The following is a 26120-nucleotide window of genomic DNA, read 5'->3' on the forward strand; positions in this document are numbered from 1 at the left end:
CAGAATCCGAAGCAGGCTCCAGGCTCTGAGCTGTCAGCACAGAGCCCGATACAGGGCTTGAACCCACGAACCATGAGATCATGACCTGAGCTGAAGTTGGATGCCTAACTGACTGAGCCACCCAGGTGCCCCAGAAAATCATTTTTAATGAATAAAAAGTTTGAACAGATATTGTATCAAATCCGTGGAAGATGAGCACATGAAAAAAAACTCACTATCGGGTATTAGGGAAATGCAGTTTAAAATTACGGTGAACACTATATGTCAAGTAAATTTAAAAAATTGATAATTCCAAATGCTAGTGAGGATATAGAGTGACTGAAAGTTTGATACACTGCTGGAGGAAATCCAGTGGTAGAGCCATTGTGAAAAGCAGCTTGATAGTTTCTTATACTGTATGACCTAGTTATTACCACTGCTATTTATACCTTTGAGATAAAAGTGTAAGTCCACACAAAAACTTGTATATAAATGTTTGTAGTTGCTTATTCTACTTGCCAAAACTAGTAACAACCCAATTGTTCTTCAGTGTGTGGCTGAATAAACAGATTGTGGTATAGTCATACAATGGAATATTACTCAGCAGTAAAAAGAGAACAAACTACTGGTAGACCCAATAGCACATATCATGCTAAGTGAAAGAAGCCATACTATGTGATTCCTTTTATGTTATATTCTGAAAAAGACATCTATAGGTACAGAAAACAGAGATTGCTGGGAGCAGGGCCCAGGTATTAGTTAGAAACAGATAAGGAAGTACTTTTGGGTGATGGAAATGTTTTGTCTTGATTGTAGTGGGATAGCATGACTAAGTTTGTCCAGTTTTACAAAACTATGCACTGAAAGGGGTATATTTAATTGCATGAAAATTATACATTAAATTTTTTTGATTGAAAAAGATGGAGATAGCATAAGTAAGCCAAATATTCATCTTTTAAATAAAGAACTCAAAGTGTCAGCATGTAATTTAGAATTATGTAGGTAACATCTCCAAAGATGTTACTATAGCTCCAAATGGAAATGGTTAGAAATTGCCTCTTGGGGGCAGACCAGGCAGGAAAGAAATGTGATGTGGAAGCTGTTGACATTAATTATTAGCCATACTATGTACTTAAATTTTTTTCTTCAGTTCCACATGTGTTACTTGCTTCAAGGTTAAAAAAAAAGTTTCATGTTAAATATGAAGTTTAAGTTAAGTGATAATGTGCCTCATGGATAGATGACAAAAGAAGTGGTAATAGATGACTGTGACATCTTTGGGTGTGAGATTTTAACATTTATCCCTCTGTCCTTACAGACCTCCCACAGTATCTCGTCCATGGTTAAAAACTGTGAAACGTCTAGGGGTGCCTGGGTGGCTCAGTCGGTTAACCGTCTAACTTCAGCTCAAGTCATGATCTCACGGTTTGTGGGTTCAAGCCCCGTGTTGGGCTCTGTGCTGACAGCTCAGAGGCTCATGCTCTGTGTCTCTCTGTCTCTCAAAAATAAATAAACGTTGGGGGGAAAAAAAAAGAATTGTGAAAGGTCTAAGATTTTGCCCCACTTAGTTACTTAGTTCATGGGTGATGGCAGAAGGCATGAAAGTTGTAGCAGTAGTTGTAGTATATCAGCATTTTCTTGCACCATTCCCAGAGAGCGACATGAAGAAGGCCAGGTACCACTGGCATTTACCATGGGTTATGTTGGAAGAGAAAAATCCTGAGTGTAGGGAATCTGAATCTTTTATAGTGGACAGTAGTAGCATGTCTCTTCTTTCATTCAGTGGAAGGCACTGTATCTTCTAAAGCTGTTCATTATATGCACATCCTTGGAAAGTGATCTGGAGCAAAACCCATTGTTTTTTCTGCTTGCAAAATGTCCAGAAATTTGAGACCCCTGGAAAATTATCTCTCGGTAGTACATAGCAGGTGATCAAGTGAATAAGTAATATATAAGTCTACAAGCTGTGCCGGCCATTTTTCTATTGGCACTTTCTCTTTTTCTCCTTAAAGTATCGGTATGCATTTTATTGTCAATTTCCTTCCATAATGTTTCTTTTAAAAATTTCCAACAAGGTAATAATCCTTTCAATTCTTCATTAGTTTGTTCAGTTAACCATATCTATCCATAGTTATTGCCTAATTTAGATAACTTACTGAGTTTTTGGCATTTTAGTTTTCATTTTGCTTAAAAAGAAACTACAGTTTCATGATGAAACACTAATATTTCGAAATATAGAAATTTTAAGAATATGCATTCAAACTATTGAGAATAAAGTCTTTGATCTTAAATGCTTTTATTTTCCTGAAAATATTCTTTTTCTATTGTGATAAGGTACACCTGAAATGTTCATATTTTTTTACTGGTGTCCATAATAGTGTGCTATATCCTATTTTAATGGGGAAAGTGTCTTTTTACTATACTAAAACACATATGACATATCTTTAATTCTCACAGAGCTGAATCAATAAACAATAATTGCTGCCTACAGGCTAACCTAAAGGTAATAGTTCATTGTAATACATGCCACAATTGAGTTAACATCTTTTGTTATAATCTAGGAGTTCTTTTACTACTTAGTGGTTTTTTTCTTATTATATAGTAATGACTTCTGTGCCTGATTTGTCACTGGCCACAGTACAATTTGTAGCTACAGTACTTTATTTTTATATTTTGGCCTTCTTTGTGTCTAACACTATGATAGGGGCTTTACACAAGTAAACTGTATGTTGTTTGATTTTGCCAGAGTAGTAGCCTTTCCTAGAAAAGAAAGCTGAGGTTTGGAAAAGATAAAAGGCTGCTCAAAACCGTAGAGCTAATATACAAGAAGCGCAGGATTTATACCTCACCTGGCCCTGAAGCTCATCCTGCCTCCACTGCATTGTTCTGTTTCTTTTTTTTTTTTTTTTTTTTTTTTTTTTATTTTTTTGGGACAGAGAGAGACAGAGCATGAACGGGGGAGGGGCAGAGAGAGAGGGAGACACAGAATTGGAAACAGGCTCCAGGCTCTGAGCCATCAGCCCAGAGCCCGATGCGGGGCTCGAACTCACGGACCGCGAGATCGTGACCTGGCTGAAGTCGGACGCTTAACCGACTGCGCCACCCAGGCGCCCCTGCATTGTTCTGTTTCTGTATAGTATTTTTCTTTTCTTATTTATTTATTTATTCTTTTTTTTTTTTTTCTTTTTTTCTTTAAATTCAGTTGAGATTCTCTTTGGTTTCTTTCAGGGAAGGTCATTAATGTGAAGTGAATTTTTATGTACCTAAATTTGTGTATGTGGTTAACGCATTATTTAAACACTGGCAAATAATAAGAAACAAAGATGAGAATAAAGAATAACTCATGAAGTATAAATTGTAGAAAGTAACAGCGTTTCAAAAGTCCTGGTTACTTTTTTTATTGAGGTGAAATCCACATAATATAAACATATTGATAATTTTAAAGTATACAATTCAGTGCACTTAGTATATTCACAATGTTGTGCAACTACCACCTCTGTCACATTCCAAACATTTTATCGTCCCCAAAGTACATTCTATTCATTAATCACTCCCCAGCACCTGGCAACCAGTGGTCTCTATGGATTTGCCTATTCTGGATTTTTGATGTAAATGGAATCACATAATATGTGACTTTTGTATCTGGCTTCTTTCATATAGTGTATTTTTGAGGTTCATGTTGTGGCATGTATCAATACTTTCCTCCTTTTATGGCTAAATAATATTCCAGTGCTTGTCTATACCATATTTATCCATTCATCCATTGATAGACTTTAAGTTGTTTCTGCCTTTTGGTTGTATAGTATAATAAAGCTGCTATGAACGTTCATATACGTTCATAAGTATTTGAGTACCTACTTTGAGTTCTTTGGGAGATAAACCTAAAAGTAGAACTGCTGGGTCATAAGGTAATTCTGTGTAACTTGAAGAGATATTGTTAAGAGGTTTTCCACGGAGACTGGATCGTTTTACATTCCCACCAGCAATGTTAGGAAGGTTCTGATTTCTCTACTTCCTTGCCAACAGTTACTTTCCCTTTTAAAAAATAATTATAGCTATGTTAGTTTTCTAGGACTGCTTAACAAAGTACCATAAATTGGGTGGTAAATTGGGTGGATTAAAAAAAAAAAAAATCATTGTCTCACAGTCCTAGAGGCCAGAAGGCCAACATCAAGGCGTTGGCAGGTTTGGTTCCTTCTGAGAGCCTTGAGGGAGTGAGTATCTATTCCAGGCCTCTCTGCTCGTCTCTGGTGGTTTGTTGGCAGTCTCTGGCTTAAAGACACATCTCTCCAGTCACTGCCTGCATTTTCACATGATGTTCTTACTATATGTTTTCACATCATCTTCCCTCTGTGAGTTCTTTGTTTCCTCTTTTTATAGGGATACCAGTCATAATGGATTAGGACTCACCCTCATGACTTCATTTTAATCTGATTACATCTGTAAAGACCCTTTCTCTGTCGGTCACATTCTGAGGTGGTGGGGATTGGGATTTCAGCATATCTTTTGTGGAGGAGACACACAGTTCAGTCCATAACCCAGTCCTAATAAGTGAGAAGTGGTTTTTTTTTTTAACCACATAAAAAAACATCGTGTTTTTATTTAACATTTTCCCGATGACTAATAAATTAGAGTATTTTTCATGTGCTTGTTGGCCATTTGTATATGTTTTTTAGAGAAATGTCTATTCAAATCTTTTGCCTATTTTAAAATTCAGTTATCTTTTTATTATTGAGTTTAAGAGTTCTTTATATATCTTGGATTCTAGACCCTTATCAGATATATGATTCCTGCCTTAGTCCATTTGGGCTGCTGTTAAAACAAATCACTGTAGGCTAGATGGCTTATAAACCTCAGAAATTGATTTCTCACTGTTCTGGAGCCTGGGAATTCCAAGATCAAGGTGCCAACAGAATCAGTGTCTGGTGAGGCCCTGCTTTCCTGGTTCATAGATGGTCGTCTTCTCATGGTGTCCTCACACAGCAGAAGTGGGAAGGAGCTCTCTGGGGTATCTTTTATAAGGGCAGTAATCACCTACCAAAGGCCCCATCTCCTAATACCATCACATTGGAGGTTAAGATTTAAACATATGCATTTGGGAGGGGGGCACAAACATTCACTCTATAACAGTGTTCAAATACTTACTCCCATCTTTTAGGTTGTTTGATCAACACTTTTTTAATAATGTCTTTTGATGGACAAGACTTTATGATTTTAATGAAAATCCGGTATGGTTTTGTTGCTTCTGTTGTTGTTGCATGTAGTTTGGTGTTTTTGGTTTTGTTTTTTTGTTTTTTTTTTATGTTTATTTGTTTATTTTGAGAGAGAATGTGGGGGAGAATCCCAAGCTGACAGCACAGAGCCTGATGAGGGGCTCAATCCCATAAACTGTGAGATGATGACCTGAGCCGAAATCAAGAGTCAGATGCTTAGCTGACAAGCCACCAAGACACCCCCGTTACTTGTAGATTTGATGTCATGTCTGAAAGTCCATTGCCAAATTCAGTGTTACATTGACACCTATATTTTCTGGTTACAAATCTTATAGTTTTAGCTCTTACATCTAGGCCATTAATCCATTTGATTTAATTTTTGCATATGATAATAGCCTAAGGGTCCAACTTTATTTTTCATGTGGATAGCCAGTTGTCCCTGCACTATTTATGGAAAAGACTATTCCCCCATTATAATGGTCTTACACCCTTGTCAGAACTCAATTGGACATGGATTGGGTTTATATGGATTTATTTCTGGGCTCTCAATTTTGTAGCATTGGTCTATATGTCTGTCTCTTTGCCAGTATGACACGTTTTTGATTAATGTAGCTTTGTAGTAAGTTTTGAAATCATAAACTTTGAATCCTCTGGCGTTTTTGTTCTTACTCAATATTATTTTGGCTATTTAGAGTCCCTTGCAATTCCATATGAATTTGAAGATTGTCTTCTCCATTTGTGCCTTTGGAACTTTCATAGAGATTGCTTTCAGTCTATAGATAGCTTTGGATAGTATTGATATGTTAACAATATTATTTTTCAATCCATGAATGAGGGATTTCTTTCCATTTATTTAGGTCTTTAATAACTTTCAGCAGTGTTTTGTAGTTTTCAGTACACATGTCTTTCACTTCTTTGGCTAAGTTTATTGCTAGATATTTCATTCTTGTGAATGCTATTGTTAGTGGAATTTCCATTTTCTGATTGTTCATTGCTTGTACTAAAAATACAACTGATTTCTTTATGTTGTATCCTGCAGCTCTGCTGAATTCACTTATTAGTTCTAGTAGGTTTTTTTTTCAATTTTAATTTGATTCTTTAAGGATTTTTCTGCATATAGAATCATGGCATCTGTGAAGAGGTTATAGTTTTACCTTTTTGTTTCCATTTGGATGCCATTTATTTCTTGCCTAATTACTCTGACTAGAACTTCCAGTACCATGTTGAATAGCAGCAGTGAAAGTGGGCATCCTTGTCTTTTCTTGATCTGGGGAAGGCTTTCAAAATTTCACCATGATTATGAGGTTACCTATAGGTTTTTCATAAGTGTCCTTTGATGTTAAGGAAGTTTTCTTCTATTCCTAGTTGATACGTGTATATATGTGTATTTAATCATGAAAAGGTGTTGGATGTTGTTAGAAGCTTTTTCAGCATCAATTGAAATGATCATGGGGTTTTGGTCCTTCATTTTGTTAATGTGATTTATTACATTGATGGGTATTCATATGTTGAACCACCTTGGCATTACTGGGATAAATCCGATTTGGACATAGTTTATAATACTTTCAATGTGCTGCTGGATTTAGTTTGCTGGTATTCTGTTGAAATTTTTGCATCTGTATTCATTAGGGATATTGTTTGCAGTTTTCTTATGATGTCTTTGGCCTCGCTATCAGGGTAAAGCTGATCTCAGAGAATGAGTTAGAAAATGTTGACTCCTCTTCTATTTTTGGAAGAGTTTGAAAAGGATTGGTGTAAATTCTTTTCTAAATGTTTAGTGGAATTGACCAGTGAAGCCCTCTGGTACTGGGCTTTTCTTTGTTGAGAGGTTTTTTTAAATACTGATTCAATCTCCTTGTCTGTCATAGGTTTCTTCAGATTTCCTACATGTTCTTGACTCAGTTTTGGACATTTATGTGTTTCTAGGAATTTATCCTTTTCATCTAGGTTATTTAATTGGTTGATGTAAGGTTGTACCTAGAATTCCTTTATAATCATTTTCATTTTAGGGAAGTCAGTAGTAATGTCCCTACTTTCATTTCTGATTTTAGTAATTTTAGTCTTTGATTTTCTTTTTTTTTTTCCCGAGAGAGAGAGAGAGAGAGAGAGAGAGAGAGAGAGGGAGAGAATCTTAAGCAGGTTCCACACCCAGCATGGAGCCTAACAGAGGCTTGATCACATAAACCATGAGATCGTGAACTGAGCCAAAATCAAGAGTTGGACATTTAACCAACTAAGGAGCCAACCAGGCATCCCTGATTTTTTTTACTTAATCTAGCTAAAGCGTTACCAATTTTATTGATCCTTCCAAAGAACCAACTTTTTTTTTTTAATTTTCTCTTTTGCATTTCTGTTCTCTATTGTTTATCTTCACTCATCATTTTTTTTAAAGATTTTTTTTCAATGTTTATTTTTGAGAGAGAGACATAGTGTGTGCGGGGAAGGGGAAGAGAGCGAGGGAGACACAGAATCCAAAGCAGGCTCCAGACTCTGAGCTGTCATGACCTGAGCCAAAGTTGGACACTTAACCAACTGAGCCACCTAGGCACCCTCAATCTGATCTTTATTTGTTCCTTCTCTTGGTTTTGGGTTTAGTTTGCTCTTCTTTTTCCAGTTACTAAAAGCATAAAATTAGGTTATTGATTGAGATCTTTCTTCTTTTTTAAGTGTTCACAGCTAGAAATTTTTCTTTGAGAACTGCTTTTCTCATATTCTACATGGCTTCGTGGTGGTGTATCTTTGTTTTCATTTGTCTCAAAGTATTTTACAGTTTTCCTTGTGATTTTTTTTCTGCCTTGGTCCATTGATTGTTTACAAATGTGTTGTTTAATTTCCTTTCCTTTGATTTCCTGTTCCAGTTTTCCTTTGGGTATAAGTTTCTTATTTCATCTCATTGTGGTAGAGAAGGTATTTTATATAATTCCAGCATTGTAAAATTTATTATTAGTACTTGTTTTGTCACATAACATATGGTCTATTCTGGAGAGTGTTCCTTCCATATGCATTTGAGAAGAAATGTATTCTGTTTTGGATAGAGTGTTCTGTATGTGCTTATTATGTCTACTTGGTTATAGAGTTAAATTTCATTTCCTTGCAGATCTTCTGTGTAGTTGTTCTACCCATCACTGAGGGTGGGATAATAACGTTTACAACTATTATTTTAGAACTATTTCTACCTTCAAGTCTTTTAGTTTTTGCTTCATGTATGTTTTGTGTCTCTTTTTTGATGTGTATATGTTTGTAATTATTACATCTTTTTAATGGCTTGACACTTTTATCAGTATATAATATGCTCTTTTGGCCTCTTGTAACAATTTTTGACCTAAAATCTATTTGGCCTGAAGTTGGTAAAACCATTCCAGGTCTTTTTTGGTTACTATTTACATGGATTATCTTTTCCTATCCTTTCACTTTCAACCTATCTTTGTCTTCAGATGTAAACTGAGTCTCTCCTAGAGAGCATCTACTTTTATTTATTTTTTCGCATTTGTGAGATTGGAGAGTTTAATTTACATTTAAAATAATTACTGAGGGGGGCTTACAGTTTGAAGATGGCGGTGTAGGAGGACGCTGGGCTCACCGTCCTGCTGATCACTTAGATTCCACCCCACACCTGCCTGAATAACCCAGAAAACCGCCAGAAGACTGCAGAACGGATTCTCTGGAGCCCAGTGTAGATGAGAGGCCCACGGAAGAGGGTAGGAAGGGCAGAGAGGCGGTGTGCGCTACACGGACTGGCGGGAGGGAGCCGGAGGGAGCCGGGGCGAGGGGCGGCCCGCCGGCCAAGCAGAGCCCCCGAGTCTGGCTTGCAAAAGCAGAGGGGCCAGACGGAGAGTGTTCCGACAGCAAGCGGGACTTGACATCTGGAAGGTTATAAGCTAACAGCTCTGCTAGGAGAACGGGAGGGCTGGAGGACAATGGGAGGGAGTGTTGTTGAGCCCCGGACGACAGAGCTCAGCTTGGCAGGGAACAAAGGCGCTCGCCAGCACAATCTCCCTCACCCATCCCCCAGCCAAAATCCCAAAGGGGACCAGTTCCTGCCAGGGAACTTGCTTACACCACGCAAACACCCAATGCTGTGCTTCTGTGGATCCATCCTTCTGACAGGTCTGCTTCCCTTCTGGTGCCACAGGGCCCCTCCCGAAAAGGACCACTGAAGGCAAAGCGAGCTGAGTCTGCCCCTCCCGCCCCTGTGCACCTTGCCAATCCACCCCAGCTAATACACCATTTCCTCAGCACCACAAGCCGGGCAGTGTGCAAGTAGCTCAGACGGGCCACGCCATACCACAGTGAATCCCGCCCCTAGGAGAGGGGAAGAGAAGGTACACACCAATCTGACTGTGGCCCCATCAGTGGGCTGGGGGCAGACATCAGGTCTGACTGAGGCCCCGCCCACCAACGCAAGTTATTCAAGAAAGCAAAGGGGAAGTGCCTTGCAGTTCCGCACCACTCCAGGGACTATCCAAAATGATGAAATGGAAGAATTCCCCTCAAAAAAAACCTCCAGGAAATAACAACAGCTAACGAACTGATCAAAAACGATTTAAACAATATAACAGAAAGTGAATTTAGAATAAAAGTCATAAAATTAATCCCTGGGCTTGAAAACAGTATAAAGGACAGCAGAGAATCTCTTGCTACAGAGATCAAGGGACTAAGGAACAGCCAGGAGGAGCTAAAAAATGCTATTAATGAGCTGCCAAATAAAATGGAGACGACCACAGCTCAGACTGAAGAGGCAGAGGAGAGAATAGATGAACTAGAAGATAAAATTATGGGAAAAGAAGAAGCTGAGAAAAAGAGGTAAAAAATATCCAGGAGTATGAGGGGAAAATTAGAGAACTAAGTGATGCACTAAAGAGAAATAATCTACACATAATTGGTATTCCAGAGGAAGAGGAGAGAGGGAAAGGTGCTGCAGGTGTACTTGAAGAAATAATATCTGAGAACTTCCCTGATCTGGGGAAGGAAAAAGGCATTGAAATCCAAGAGGCACAGAGAACTCCCTTCAGATGTAACTTGAATCGATCTTATGCACGACATATCATAGTAAAACTGGCAAAATACAAGGATAAAGAGAAAATTCTGAAAGCAGCTAGGGATAAACGTGCTCTAACATATAAAGGGACACCGATAAGACTCGTGACTGATCTCTCTTTTGAAACTTGGCAGGCCAGAAAGGAATGGCAGGAAATCTTCAATGTGATGAACAGAAAAAATATGTAGCCAAGAATCCTATAGCCAGCAAATCTGTCATTTAGAATAGAAGGAGAGATAAAAGTCTTCCCAAACAAACAAAAACTGAAGGAATTTGTCACCACTAAACCAGCCCTACAAGAGATCCTAAGGGGGATCCTGTGAGACAAAGTACCAGAGACATCGCTACAAGCATGAAACCTACGGACATCACAATGACTCTAAACCCATATCTTTCTATAATAACACTGAATGTAAACGGGCTAAATGCGCCAACCAAAAGACATAGGGTATCATAATGGATAAAAAAACAAGACCCATCTATTTGCTGTCTAGAAGAGACTCATTTTAGACTTGAGGACACTTTCAGATTGAAAGTGAGGGGATGGAGAACTATTTATCATGCCACTGGAAGGCAAAAGAAAGCTGGAGTAGCCATACTTATATCAGACAAACTAGACTTTAAATTAAAGGCTGTAACAAGAGATGAAGAAGGGCATTATATCATAATTACAGGGTCTATCCATCAGGAAGAACTAACAATTATAAATGTCTATGCACCAAATATGGGAGCCCCCAAATATATAAAACAATTACTCACAAACATAAGCAACCTTATTGACAAGAATGTGGTAATTGCAGGGGACTTTAACACTCCACTTAAAACAATGGATAGATCATCCAGACACATGGTCAATAAAGAAACAAGGGCCCTGAATGATACATTGGATCAGATGGACTTGACAGATATATTTAGAACTCTGCATCCCAAAGCAACAGAATATACTTTCTTCTTGAGTGCACATGGAACATTCTCCAAGATAGATCACATACTGGGTCACAAAACAGCCCTTCATAAGTATACAAGAATTGAAATCATACCATGCATACTTTCAGACCACAATGCTATAAAACTTGAAATCAACCACAGGAAAAAGTCTGGACAACCTCCAAAGGTTAAAGACACCCTACTAAAGAATGAGTGGGTCACCCAGGCAGTTAGAGAAGAAATTAAAAAATATATGGAAACAAACGAAAATGAAAATACAACAATCCAAACGCTTTGGGATGCAGCGAAGGCAGTCCTGAGATAAAAATTCATTGCAATCTAGGCCTATCTCAAGAAACAAAGAAAAATCCCAAATACAAAATCTAACAGCACACCTGAAGGAAATAGAAGCAGAGCAGCAAAGACAGCCCAAACCCAGCAGAAGAAGAGAAATAATAAAGATCAGAGCAGAAATAATGTAGAATCTAAAAAAACTGTAGAACAGATCAACAAAACCAAGAGTTGGTTTTTTGAAAAAATAAACAAAATTGCTAAACCTCTAGCCAGGCTTCTCAAAAAGAAAAGGGAGATGACCCAAACAGATAAAATCATGAATGAAAATGAAATTATTACAACCAATCCCTCAGAAATACAAGCAATTATCAGGGAATACTATGAAAAATTATATGCCAACAACAAACTGGACAACCTGGAAGAAATGGACAAATTCCTAAACACCAAACACTTCCAAAACTCAATCAGGAGGAAATAGAAGGCTTGAAGAGACCCATAACCAGTGAAGAAATTGAATCAGTTATCAAAAATCTCCCAACAAATAAGAGTCCAGGACCAGATGGCTTCCCTAGGGAATTCTACCACACATTTAAAGCAGAGATAATACCTATCCTTCTCAAGCTATTCCAAAAATAGAAAGGGAAGGAAAACTTCCAGACTCATTCTATGAAGCCAGTATTACTTTGATTCCTAAACCAGACAGAGATCCAACAAAAAAAGAGAACTACAGGTCAATATCCCTGATGAATATGGATGCAAAAATTCTCAATAAGATACTAGCAAGTCAAATTCAACAGCTTATAAAAAGAATGATTCACCATGATCAAGTGGGATTCATTCCTGGGATGCAGGGCTGGTTCAACATTTGCAAATCAATCAATGTGATAATTCACATTAATAAAAGAAAAGATAAGAACCATGTGATCCTGTCAATTGATGCAGAAAACGCATTTGACAAAATTCAGCATCCTTTCTTAATAAAAACCCTCAAGAAAGTCGGGATAGAAGGAACATACTTAAACATCATAAAAGCCATTGATGAAAAGCCCACAGCTAACATCATCCTCAATGGGGAAAAACTGAGAGCTTTCCCCCTGAGATCAAGAACACGACAGGGATATCCACTCTCACCGCTGTTGTTTAACATAGTGTTGGAAGTGCTAGCATCAGCAATCAGACAACAAAAGGAAATCAAAGGCATCAAAATTGGCAAAGATGAATTCAAGCTTTCACTTTTTGCAGATGACATGATATTATACATGGAGAACCCGATAGACTCCACCAAAAGTCTGCTAGAACTGATACATGAATTCAGCAAAGTTGCAGGATACAAAATCAATATACAGAAATCAGTTGCAGTCTTATACACTAATAATGAAGCAACAGAAAGACAAATAAAGAAACTGATCCCATTCACAATTGCACCAAGAAGCATAAAATACCTAGGAATAAATCTAACCAAAGATGTAAAAGATCTGTATGCTGAAAACTATAGAAAGCTTATGAAGGAAATTGAAGAAGATATAAAGAAATTGAAAAACATTCCATGCTCATGGGTTGGAAGAATAAATATTGTTAAAATGTCAATACTACCCAAAGCTATCTACACATTCATTGCAGTCCCAGTCAAAATTGCACCAGCATTCTTCTCGAAGCTAGAACAAGCAATCCTAAAATTCATATGGAACCACAAAAGGCCCCGAATAGCCAAAGTAATTTTGAAGACGAAGACCAAAGCAGGAGGCATCACAATCCCAGTCTTTAGCCTCTTACTGCAAAGCTGTAATCATCAAGACAGCATGGTATTGGCACAAAATCAGACACATAGACCAATGGAATAGAATAGAAACCCCAGAACTAGACCCACAAACGTATGGCCAACTCATCTTTGACAAAACAAGAAAGAATATCCAATGGAAAAAAGACAGTCTCGTTAACAAATGGTGCTGGGAGAACTGGACAACAACATGCAGAAGAATGAAACTAGACCACTTTCTTACACCATTCACAAAAATAAACTCAAAGTGGATAAAGGACCTGATTGTGAGACAGGAAACCATCAAAACCCTAGAGGAGAAAGCAGGAAAAGACCCCTCTGACCTCAGCCACAGCAATTTCTTACTTGACACATCCCTAAAGGCAAGGGAATTAAAAGCAAAAATGAACTATTGGGACCTCATGAAGATAAAAAGCTTCTGCACAGCAAAGGAAACAATCAACAAAACTAAAAGGCAACAAAATGGGAAAAGATATTTGCAAATGACATATTGGAAAAGGGCTAGTATACAAAATTTATAAGGAACTCACCAAACTCCACACCCGAAAAACAAATAATCCAGTGAAGAAATGGGCAGAAAACATGAATAGACACTTCTCTAAAGAAGACATCTGGATGGCCAACAAGCACATCAAAAGATTCTCAACGTCGCTCCTCATCAGGGAAATACAAATCAAAACCCCACTCAGATATCACCTCACGCCAGTCAGAGTGGCCAAAATGAACAAATCAGGAGGCTATAGATGCTGGAGAGGATGTGGAGAAATGGGAACCCTCTTGCACTGTTGATGGGAATGCAAACTGGTGCAGCCACTCTGGAAAACTGTGGAGGTTCCTCAAAAAATTAAAAATAGACCTACCCTATGTCCCAGCAGTAGTACTGCTAGTAATTTACTCAAGGGATACAGGAGTACTGATACATAGGGGCGCTTGTACCCCAATGTTTATAGCAGCACTCTCAACAATAGCCAAATTATGGAAAGAGCCTAAATGTCCATCAACTGATGAATGGATAAAGAAATTGTGGTTTATATACACAATGGAGTACTACGTGGCAATGAGAAAGAATGAAATATGGCCCTTTGTAGCAACGTGGATGGAACTGGCAAGTGTGATGCTAAGTGAAATAAGTCAGACAGAGAAAGACAGATACCATATGTTTTCACTCTTATGTGGATCCTGAGAAACTTAACAGAAGACCATGGGGGAGGGGAAGGAAAAAAAAAAGAGGTTAGAGTGGGAGAGAGCCAAAGCATAGGAGACTCTTAAAAACTGAGAACAAACTGAGGGTTGATGGGGGGTGGGAGGGATGGGAGGGTAGGTGATGGGCATTGAAAAGGGCATCTTTTGGGATGAGCACTGGGTGTTGTATGGAAACCAATTTGACAATAATTTTCACATATTAAAACAAATAAAAATAATAAATAAAATGATTACTGGTAGGAAAGGATTCACTTTCATAATTTTTCTCTCTTCCCTGTATATCTCATACATTTTTCTGCCTCAGTACCTCCATTACTGCCTTCTTTTGCAATTAATATTTTTGTAGTGTACTGTTTCAATTTTCTCTTTTCTCTGTATATCTGTTTTTAGTTATTTTCTTGATGGTTCTTCTAGGTATTATAATTAACCTCTTAAACTTATAACAGTACCAATTTAACCTTTGTAATATATAAAAATTCCTTCTCTGTAGCTCTGTCCCTTTCCCTTTATGATGTTGTCAGAAATTACATCTTTTTATATTGTATCCCCACTAACATTGATTTATAATTAGTGTTTTATGCATTGGTCTTTTAAATCATATTATAAGGAAAAGAGTTATATGCCAAAAATACAATAATACTGGCTTTTTTATGCCTGTGTAGTTACCTCTACTAGTGTTCTTTATTTTAGTATTTTTTTTTTATTTCTTATTTGAGTTACAATTAGTGACCTCTCATTTCTGCCTGAAGGACTCCATCTCCTATTTCTTACAAATCTACTAGCAACACACTCCATCAGCTTTTGTTTATCTGGGATTGTGTGTGTTTTTGTTGTTGTTTTTTAGAGAGAGAGGGTGCACATGAGTAAGGAGCAGGGTGGGGGATGCACATGAGTAAGGGGGGGAGAGAGAGAGAGAGAGAGAAGTGGAACTCACCCATAATGGAGCTTGTGCTCACCAGAAGGAGGGCTCAAACTTGAAGCGGAGCTCACAAACCGTGAGATCATGACCTGAACCAAAGTGAAATGCTTAAATGCTTAATGACTGAATGACCCATCTGCATCCAATTTCTGTATATTAATTTTGTATCCTACAACTTAACTAAAATCATTTATTACCTCTAACAGCCTTGTGGTGGTTTTTAGTGTTTTCTACCTTAAGATCATGTCATCTGCGAATAATGACAGTTTTACTATTTCCTTTTAATATGGATGCCTTATACTGCCTTTTCTTGTCTGATTGCTGTGGCTAAAATTTCAGTACCATGTTGAGTAAAAGTAGCAAGAGTGGGCATCATTTTCTTGTTCTTAAAGGAAAAAGTTTTTACCTTTTTACTGTTCAGTAAAATGTTAGCTGGGCATTGTTATACATGGCCAGCATTATATTGAGGTATGTTCTTTGGTACTCAGTTTGTTAAGAGTTTTTATCATGAACAGATGTTTAATTTTATCCAGTGCTTTTTGCATCTATTGAGATGATCATACGATTTTTATCCTTCATTTTGTTAATGTGTTTTATCAAGTTAATTGATTTGCAAATGTTGAACCATCCTTGGGTCCCTGAAATAAATCACACTTGATCACACTTGATCACAGTAAATCACACTTGACCTTTTTGATGTATTGTTGAATGTAATATTTGGATTTTTGCAACATCTGTATTCATCACAGATAATTGGCTTGTAATTTTTTTTTAATGTCTTCATATACGTTTGGTTTCAGGGTGATGCTTAATTCGTAGAGTGAATTTGAGGCATTCTTTCTCTTAATTTTTTGGAACAGTTTGAAAAGGAAAGGTATTAACTCTTCTTAAAATTGTTGATAGAGGAAGATAGTGGTGTGGGAAGACTCTAATATGATCACCTTGTCCCATGGATACAATGAGATAACACCCTGAAGATTGGTAAAACAAACTCTCCCTGATAAACATAGAGAAGAGGCCACATTGAAGAGGAGAGGAAGGGCAGAGACACATTAGGGAGGGACACCTCAGGCATGGACAGCCAAGAGGATCATATCCCCAAGCCAGGTACCCCAAGCATGGGGGACCCACTTGGGAAAGAAAAATCTTTATAAAATTTGGCTTTGAAAAACCAGAGGGACCTAATTTTGCAAGTTCTTGTAATCATCAGGAATTAACACCTGGAACTTTAAAAAATCAGGCTCATCTCTGGGATACCCGAAAGGACAGAGTCCCCACCCTTAGAGACTGCACAACAAACAGCCCCATAGATATACTGCATAGAAGCAACAGTTTGAAAAATGCCAGGGGTATACAGAAGGGATATTTCTTTACTAATCTCAGAATGTGTGCTGGCGGGGCAGAGATCATTGGGAGACTTCTAAAAGAGTGGGTGCCCTTTCCTTTTCCACCCTCCAACCTAAACACAGGGACACCTGTGGGAACCAGCACAGCATCACACACACTACCTACCTTGCTAACAGCATGCTTCACCCTTGATTCTCCTGTGGACACCAATACGCCCTTGGCCAGAACCCATTCAAAGCAGTGCCACAAGCCTGGCAGTGAGCAAGCAGCCCCAAAAGGAATAGCACTCCAAACTGACTCCTACCCCAAGGCGAGGGGAAGATAACACATACAGTCCAGTTGCAGCCCCACCAGTGAGCTAGAGGAATACATCTAGTATGACTGTAGCCTCCGCCCACCAACAAAAGCCATCTCAGAGGACAACACAGAGAAACCCACCAGCTGTGGTGCTACCTCATCTCTGGCAAACGCCTTGTCTGCCTCAATTCAAGTCCAAGGCAGTCCCAGACTGGCCCACCAACAATACAGGGGCCAAACCCTGCCCACAACATGCAGAGAGCCATCGCAGATGACTGGACAGATAGTAAATGCAGCTCAGCCACACAACACCCGTGAAGTGACAAGGTCTGGTGCACAAGGAACATTTCACTCAAAAAATCTTCTTCATAAGACCACTACTTTCAAGAGCAAAAGATGTGGCTGACTTTTCTCACACACGGAAATAGGGTGTTAGACAAAATGAGGAGACAGAGGAATATGTCCCAAGTCAAAGAACAGAACAAAATCACAGCAAGTGACCAAAATCCAACAGATAAGGAATATGCCTGAGAGAGAATTTAAAGTAATGGTCATAGCAATACTCACTGGATATGAGAAAAGGGTGAAGGACCTCAGTGAGACCCTTAACAAAGAGATATAAAACATCGAAAAGAACCAATCAGAGATAAAGAGCTCAATAACTGAAATTAAAAATGCACTAGAGGGAATAAATAGTATGCTAGGGGAAGAAGAAAAGCAGATGAGCTACCTTTGGGGCAGAGTAATGGAGAGCAATCAAGCTGAGCAGGAGAGAGAGAAAATAATAAAAAATGAAAATAAACTTAAGGGAGTTCACAAAAGCAAAAATGAACTATTGGGACTTCATCAAGATGAAAAGTTTCTGCACAGTGAAGGAACAATCGACAAAATTTAAAGGCAGCCTGCAGAATGGGAAAAGATATTTACAAATGACATATCTAGGAGTTTTATTTATTGGGAATTTTTGATTCCTGATTCAATTTTATTGTCAGTAATTGTGTGCTCACATTTTCTATTTCTTTTTATTCAGTGTTTGTAAACTTGTATGTTTCTAGGAATTTATCCATTTCTTCCAGTTTGTCCCAATTTTTGGCATGTAATTTTTCATAGTAGTCTCATAATCTTTTGTAATTCTGTAGTGTTGGTTATAACTTTTCCATCATTACTGGTTTTATTTATGAGTCCTCTCTTTGTGTTGATGAATCTTGCTAAAAGTTTATTGATTTTATCTTTTAAAAGAATCTGCTCTTAGTTTCATTGATCTTTGCTATTGTTTTCTAGTCCCTATTTCCATTATCATTGCTCTTACCTTTATTATTTTCCTTCCATCTACCAATGTTAGGCATTTCCCCCCACCCTCATTCCTTAGGTGTAAAGTTAATTTGAAATTTTGTTTGTTTTCTGAGGTAGACTTTTATCATTAAAAACTTCCCTTTTGAACAGCTTTGTTTGCATCCTATTTTTTTTGGAAATTTGTGTTAGCATTTTCCCTTGTCTCCAGGTATTTTTAGATTTCCCATTTGTTTTCCTTATTGGCTCATTAGTTGTTTAGTATCATGTTGTTTAGCCTCTACTAGGTTTTTTTTTTTCCATTTTTTTTCTTGTAAATGATTTCTAGTTTCAAAGCATTAGCAATAAGGTGCTTGATATGATTTCAGTCTTTGTGATTTTACTGAGACTTGTTTTTTATGGCCTTTCATGTGATCTGTCCTGGAGAATGTTTATGTATACCTGAAAACAATATGTGTTTTGCTATTTTTTTAAAAAAACTTTCACATGTCAGGTCCCTCTGATCTCATGTGTTATAGCCATTGTTTATTGATTTTCTGTCTGGATGATTGATCCAGTGACATAAGTGGGGTGTTAAGGTTCCCTACAATTATTATGCTGCTGTCTATTTTTCTCTTTGTATCTGTTAATATTTTGCTTTATGGATTTAGGTACACCTATGTTGGGTGCATAGGTATTTAGAATTGTTATATCCTCTTGTTGGATTGATCCCTTTATCATTATGTAATTCCCTTCCTTGTCTCTTGTTACATTCCTTGTTTTAAAGTCTATTTTATCTGAGAGATATTTCTGTCTAGGTTTCTTTTTGTTTCCATTTGCATGGAATACCTTTTTCCATCCTTTCATTTTCAGACTGTATGGGTCTTTAGGTCTGAATTGAATCTGTTGTAGTTTGCAAATAGATGTGTTTGGTTTTTTTATCCATTCAGTCACCCTATGCCTTTTGGTTGAACATTTTTTCCATTTATATTTAAATTATTTATAGGTATGTACTTATTGCCATTTTCTTGATTGTTTCCTGGTATTTTTTGTAGTTCTTTTTTGTTCCTTTTCTTACTCTGTTTTTTGTGATTTGTTGAATTTCTTTACAGTTTTATTTGGACTTTTTCTTTGTTTTTCATGTATCATAATTTGTGGTTACCGTGAAGCTCATACATAATACTCTTTGTTATATAGCAGTCTGTTTTAAATTGATGGTCACTTAAGTTTGAATACATTCTAAAATCACTACATTTTTACTAACCCCCACCACATTTTTATATAGATGTGTATAAAGATATTTTACATATTTTTATTTTGTGTATTTGTTAACTATTCGTTGAAGGTATAGTTGATTTTACTACTTTGGTCTTTTATCCTTCATACTAGCTTTATATATGGCTTCAACTACTGCAGTAATGCAGGTGGTCAGGGCTAGACCCTAATTTGCTGGGCGCTGAGGTCTGGCCACAGCTATTTCAGGTATGCTGGTGGGTGGTGCTGAACACTCTCTCCCCTTTGCAGAAGCCACTTTTAGGGATGGCAGTTCTAGTTGAGGCTGCCTACTGGATGGTTTCAGTCAGCAACCACTTCAGGGGACACCCCAAGTACTTTATGATAGCACCTTATTCTGTTTTCTTCACATCAACATCATTTGGTGAATGTTCATTTTTATTTGTTTTTTGTCTGAGGCATAAACTCCCAAGAGAGCAGTATTATGTTCATCTTGTTTATCTCTCCATTACTATAACGATGACTAGTAAAATAGTACTTCAGTAAAACTTGAATGAGTGAATGTATGGGAGAAGACACTTTTCAGGTTCTAAAGCTTTACATCTCACTTAGCTTTTTGAGCTATTGTTATTAAAAATGCATCTGAATATATTTTAAAGTTAATGTCTTTTTTTTTAATGTTTATTTTTGAGAGTGAGAGAGCACAAATGGGGGAGGGGCAAAAAGAGAGGGAGATACCGAATCTGAAGTAGGCTCCAGGCTCTGAGCTATCAGCACAGAGTCAGACGTGGGGCTTGTACTCACAAACCATGAGATCATGACCTGACCTGAAGTCAGACGCTTAAACAACTGAACCACCCAGGCGCCCCTTAATGTCTTTATTCAGTGATTCACAAATTACTCAACATGCAATCTAGGAAATAGAAATGAGTTCCTCGGCACTGTACAAATTAAAGACATTTATAGCCAGAAAGGAGTGGAACAGGGAAGTTAACAGTTGGCCAAAAAAGTGGATATCTTATTGTAAGGTCACTTTCCTTTAGAGGATGGCAGGTGTCTTTCAGGGAGATTAGGTGCCAACTAGGTGATTCCTGATTAGCTAGTTTAAGATTCTATTTCTGCAAGAGCTGAAACTATAATTAAGTCAAGTTTCAATTTGGTTAGATGGGGCTTAGCAAAAGTGACTTCCTTATGGTCCTAGTGTCTTGTTTATAATTCACTCTTTTGATCAGACTCTGAGCCTGAGAGATGTGATAAAAATTGAAGGTACTACCACTACTCTCAGCTCCCACTCTGGAGTTCTGAGGGCTTTTTTGCTGAATCTCTGTGTTATTCATCAATCATGTTGTCTTTTTGCTGAATCTCTTAGTGGAACTCTTGGGTCATGATGTTGCATTTATGTTTTTTAAGTTGGTCACTCTCTTCATTCCTTTTCTGACATGCTTATCTAAAGAGGATCGTTTGCTTGCTGGTTAGCAGCTGTAAACATGCGTTTAAAGCTTTTGAGAGAACAGTGTGTACCAGGGAGAGTACTAGATTATTAAAAGCAACATAATTCCCAGTGTTTGGGGTTCATATCAGAACCATGGTCCCCAGAACCCAAAGCAATTCGAATCAAGTAAGTCAAAGAAAAACTGCATTGAAGGAGTTACTTTCTTAAGCCATCTGGCTTTTTCATTGAACTACTGTGGCAGAATCCCAACTGTCCCAGAAGTGTCAATCCAAGTAAAGTGAGGGGTGTAGGCCATAGCACAAACATCTCCTTGCTGTGCTAAAAGATAATCAAGAGCAACTTTAGCCAGAGAGTCTAGGTATTTTTGTTAGGCTTTATTGCTATATATATTGCTTTAGCAGTAGATTCTTCAATATCTTTAAGAGTAAAAAAGATGTTCCTAATTAAGATACTAATTTGATCTTAAGTATAGCCAGAGAATTCACGAAAAGGATGGTCAGAGGAAAGAAGGAATGCAAAGAAACATCCTTTTTTTTTTTTAATTTTTTAAAATGTTTGTTCATTTTTGAGAAGGAGAGTATGCACACACGCGCTGGGGAGGGACAGAGAGAGAGGGGGACAGAGGATTCAAAGCAGGCTCTGCACTAACTGCAGAGAGCCCAGTGCAGTGCTCAAACTCACTAACCATAAGATCATGACTAGAGCCAAAGTCAGACACTCAACCAACTGAGCCACCCAGGTGTCCCTACAAAGAAACATTCTTGATCTGATGTCTTAGGTGGAAGCAGTCTACCTCAATCTAGGCTACGTCTTTCCCTAGTCAATTTGATTTAGAGGGCCATTATTTTCAAAGAACAGGATGTCATGTGAGGACTTTTTTCAGCTGTGAAATATGCAGCCAAGATTCAATACCTTGTAAAAGTACCTTTGTAGGGTCCTTTTTCTGGAATCTCACTTTTGCAAAAGCATCAGAGTAAAAGAATAACTGTCTACATATGACAAAAGACTTAAAAAGCCTGTGGCTAAAGATGTGATGAGAGTTTATTTTAATGTAATTTACCAGGAAATTTGCTTATTTCTGTGATACACAACATTTTAAGAAAATGACTGGAATTATGACTGATAACATTATACCAGGACATACCAGATTTCTAGGAATTTCATACAGTTTCTAGAATACATAATGAATAACTCATATCCATACAAATATTGCCTAATAACTTTTAACATCACTTCTTATTTGATAATGCTTTCCACTTAATTGAACATATCAAATAAACCAAATTAGTTTAACATTTTACCAGGTGAGAGACAAATCCTCTGATATTTTTCAGGGGCCTTCTGGTAAATCTCAAAGCTTCTTTCATGTAAAAAAAGACTGTTTAGAATTTGATTTGGGGAAGTCATCAAACCTTCAAAAGGTTTGCACATTTGACCAAATATGATCACAGATCATTATGGAATAATACCTAATTACCAATTTAAGCAAAGTAGATGTTAAAGACATATACAGAAGGTTACATAGTTGTGCACAAAACTTAGCTCTCTTAATATTGAGAATATTGGGTTTTCTTAAGCAATCACAGAGCTAGTAAAGACAACAGGTAACACAGTAAATTGTTTTCATAAGACACAAAATCTTTGCCGACCATTCAGATTACTTAAAAGGTAAAGAAACTTTCATAGTTGCTTAAAGCAGACCAAAAGTCCAAGAAACTAATCTAACTGTGCAACAGTGTACTTTTGAATTTAAAATTCATTTTAAAAATTAAATCCATTCTAATTATAGCCAGCTGGATCACATGTAAAATTTATTTCCCCAGTTTTTTAATACAAACTTTCTATTACTTTTCTATCCTGATTTTATATATGATTTTGTCATATACTTGTAGTTACTTTACAACAACTATTTTACTTTCCTTGCCTGTTAGACATAATCATTGCTAAAAAGTTTATCTGTAAACTCTCATCCAACTTATCTCTCTTTAAATCATTTTTTATGTATTTAGATTACTCTTAAAAATTTCACAATATGTTAATCAAAATTAGACATCCTGCTAAGTTGTTTTTTTTTTCTTTGTTGCTGGCATATTTTTTGTAACATATCACATGAACTTATTTGACTAGTAAACCAAGTAGAATGAGAGTCATTTGTATACACTATTATTTGATGCTGATGACTGTAAAGACATACCTATTTTAATTAGAGTAACAAACTTAAGCTAGCTTTTGTTTACTGAAGATGACCCAGATGAATTTGAAAGTATTTGGTTTGGTTTCAGTATTTCTGAGTCTAGAAATTCTTAATTTTATAGGCACTTGTTTTTCTTTAAGCCAATTGAATAGAGCTGTTATACAAATTAATTCTGGCAGTACCATCCAGAGGTAGAAAAATGTGACATAACTACAACATTTATACATAAACACACATGAACATATAGAAAGATGCAAACAAATACTTTATTGTTCTAAAATTTTAGCCATAGGAATGTTCTCAGCAGAAGTGAGAGCTGGTGGAGGCTAGGCATGAGCTCCCCCCACACCTACTTGGTTCTAAGGCTCCCAGCCACAAAAACCCCATCTTAAATGGAACATGCCATGGAAACCATGATGTTCATGTTTCACAAAGTTTGCTGAGGATAAAGGCTGCTTAACAAAGGGGGACCTGAGAGTACTCATGGAAAAGGAGTTCCCTGGATTTTTGGAAAATCAAAAAGATCCTCTGGCTGTGGACAAAATAATGAAGGACCCAAACCAGTCCCAAGATGGCAAAGTGGGCTTCCAGAACTTCTTTTTGCTAATGGCTGGGCTCACCATTGCATAAAATGACCATTTTGTAGTACACATGAAGCACAAGGGAAAGAAGTAGGCAACATTGAGCAATACTCCCACCCAATGAGAGTTCTCCCACGGGGTCTCTTAAGGAATCTGCCCCACAGCTCCCTCCCCTGTGTAAAGGATTCCGTGAGCAAATTGAGACTCTCAGAAAATGTACAAATAAAATCTAACCCCCATTTGGGAAACAGAAAGAAAAGTCAGTGAAAACCAGATAAACTTTTGATTATTATATTGCTTGCATCCTCTTGCCCTCAATAAACAAATTCCTTTTCTATTTCCTCAAAAAAGTAATAGTAGTAAAATAAAAATAAAATTTTAGCCATGAGTCAGGTGTGATGATGCAAAACTTCCTAGTTTATAAAAAAGCAGTTGAATCCAAATCATATTTCTGACAGATGGTATAAGTTAAGGTTACCTGCTCAGATGCCTAAAGCTTTTATTCATTTGTAAAGAAGACTTTTAAGATTTTCATAGACTTTGTTTTCAAATAGTCCTCCCCCACCCTTTTTTATCTTCTGATAAAAATTCCTCCCTGAAGTTTGCATTTTGAAGAGATAGCCTACATAGGAGTTACTGAGAAGATAGTAGTAGAACATCTGCATTTCAAGGACCCAGGGAAAGAATGAATGTCCTTCTAAGCAGGGCTTTTGTTTCCTGAATTCAGAATTTTACAGTACTTAACCAGCCTTCTGAGATGACTAAGGGTTTTGGTATTGACAGAAAGGTTAAGTGGCTTTGAATTGCTTCTAGAGCTGCATTTTCTGTCCTGGTAAAGACCCAGTTCATATGAAAAGAACAGTTCTTAATTCTTCAGTGAGTCAGTAGCAACCTGAATTCAAAGGCTTTACACACTCAAGCAACTACATTATCTTCAATTTGCTTGTTTTTATCAAGGAGAATATCTTCAATGGAGATGGAAATCAGAAGAATTCTATATTCTAGATTTAGAGCTCTGTTTTTGGGATATTTGTCTTTACCTCTGGGTAGCTTAGGTGACAAGGCCTAGAAGTTCCTGTCAGGCTTTCAATATCAGCTTTCAGTTTGCCTATCTCTGTCAGTAGAGCTACTTTAAAAAATCCTTTCAAAATCTTGTCAGCTTTTAGCCAGACAGACAGGAAATACTTCTGGCAAAATCAAACAACTCTTTGGATACAAGACATGTCCCCAAAGAGGGTACAAAGGATACAACCCTCCCAAGATCCAGAGCCATTCCCAAAGATAGTCAAAAGAAAAGAAAGACTTTCACAATTCCCCTCAGGGTCTGCATGTGGTGAAGCCCAAACTGCAAATGGAGTGGTACCATCATTTCTGTCTTACCATATTTGGGGGATCCCTAACCTGACATGCCAAGCCAAGTCATCGGAACACAAAATGAGACATACAAGAAGGAAATAGTTGTCTGTGAGAGAGAAAGGATCAATAACCAGTGGGTCTGGATTTGGAAAGGAAGGGACAATGTGAAATTTTACCTTCTCTCAGCTGAGTACTACAGATAGAGATCCAGGAGAGCTGACTTTGTTAAGATTTTTCACCTTTCACTGGCTTTTGCCAGTTCTCCCAGGATCCCATCTGTAGGTTCCAGAGTTGAGTGGGTTTCAGAGTGTAGGTCCAATATTGGCATGATTTTCCCTTAATTTTCATTTATTCTTGGCTATTTAATGGAATAACTTGTAGCAATTTGCAAGAGAATTCGTAGAGTCCTATCAACTCTGAGAGGGGCCTATATGAGGACCCTCCAAGAGTAAATATGGTGGCATCTGTAAAGTCACTAACTTGGTGGACTTTCTCTTATGGTTGTATGACAGTCTTTTCAGAATGGAAAGGCAGTTCAGATAGTAGATTAGTAGTAGACTCTGAGTACTCAGGTAAAGGAGGATAGAGGGGAGTAGTAGAAGTCACATCAGCCTTAGTCTTGTAAGTGCCTCTTAAGTCTTTTCATTAGCCTTTTATAATGAATCATTCAGTGAAGCTGTTTTTGAATCTTATAGCCTTTTGGAGGCTTCTGCATACCAGTTCAAATAGGTATCCTATTTGTTTGATTTGGGAACTCTTGCTTTCAAGTGCACTTCTTGTTCCCTGTAAAGGCGTTTTAATTCTAGGTTGTCTTAATAAGATTTTGCCATTTTTATAGATATGTGCAGCTTCTAGGACCACAGTTTTTAGATATAAAATAAGCAGTTGTGCCAGATGGTAGTATACTCATTTTTTTTTTAAATATGAGGATTCCATTTCTTTCGTTTCCTTCGAAACGTTCTTTCTTTCCTTCGGTTTCTTGGAGCCAAGTTAATGCCTGAAAAGGGATATGCCGCTAGGTTGGGGATTTGGGGTGTTTT

General features: G+C 37.5%; 1 protein-coding gene and 1 pseudogene across 1 annotated transcript in view; both read left to right on the forward strand.

Moving 5' to 3' along the window:
* The window catches only part of PRIM2 (DNA primase subunit 2), a 346574-nt gene that overhangs the window by 290815 nt on the left and 29639 nt on the right, over window positions 1-26120 (forward strand). The window lies entirely within an intron of this gene.
* LOC115514627 lies at window positions 23476-23818 on the forward strand (annotated as a pseudogene).

Source organism: Lynx canadensis, chromosome B2 (genome assembly GCF_007474595.2).
Source record: "Lynx canadensis isolate LIC74 chromosome B2, mLynCan4.pri.v2, whole genome shotgun sequence".
NCBI classification, from domain to species: domain Eukaryota; kingdom Metazoa; phylum Chordata; class Mammalia; order Carnivora; family Felidae; genus Lynx; species Lynx canadensis.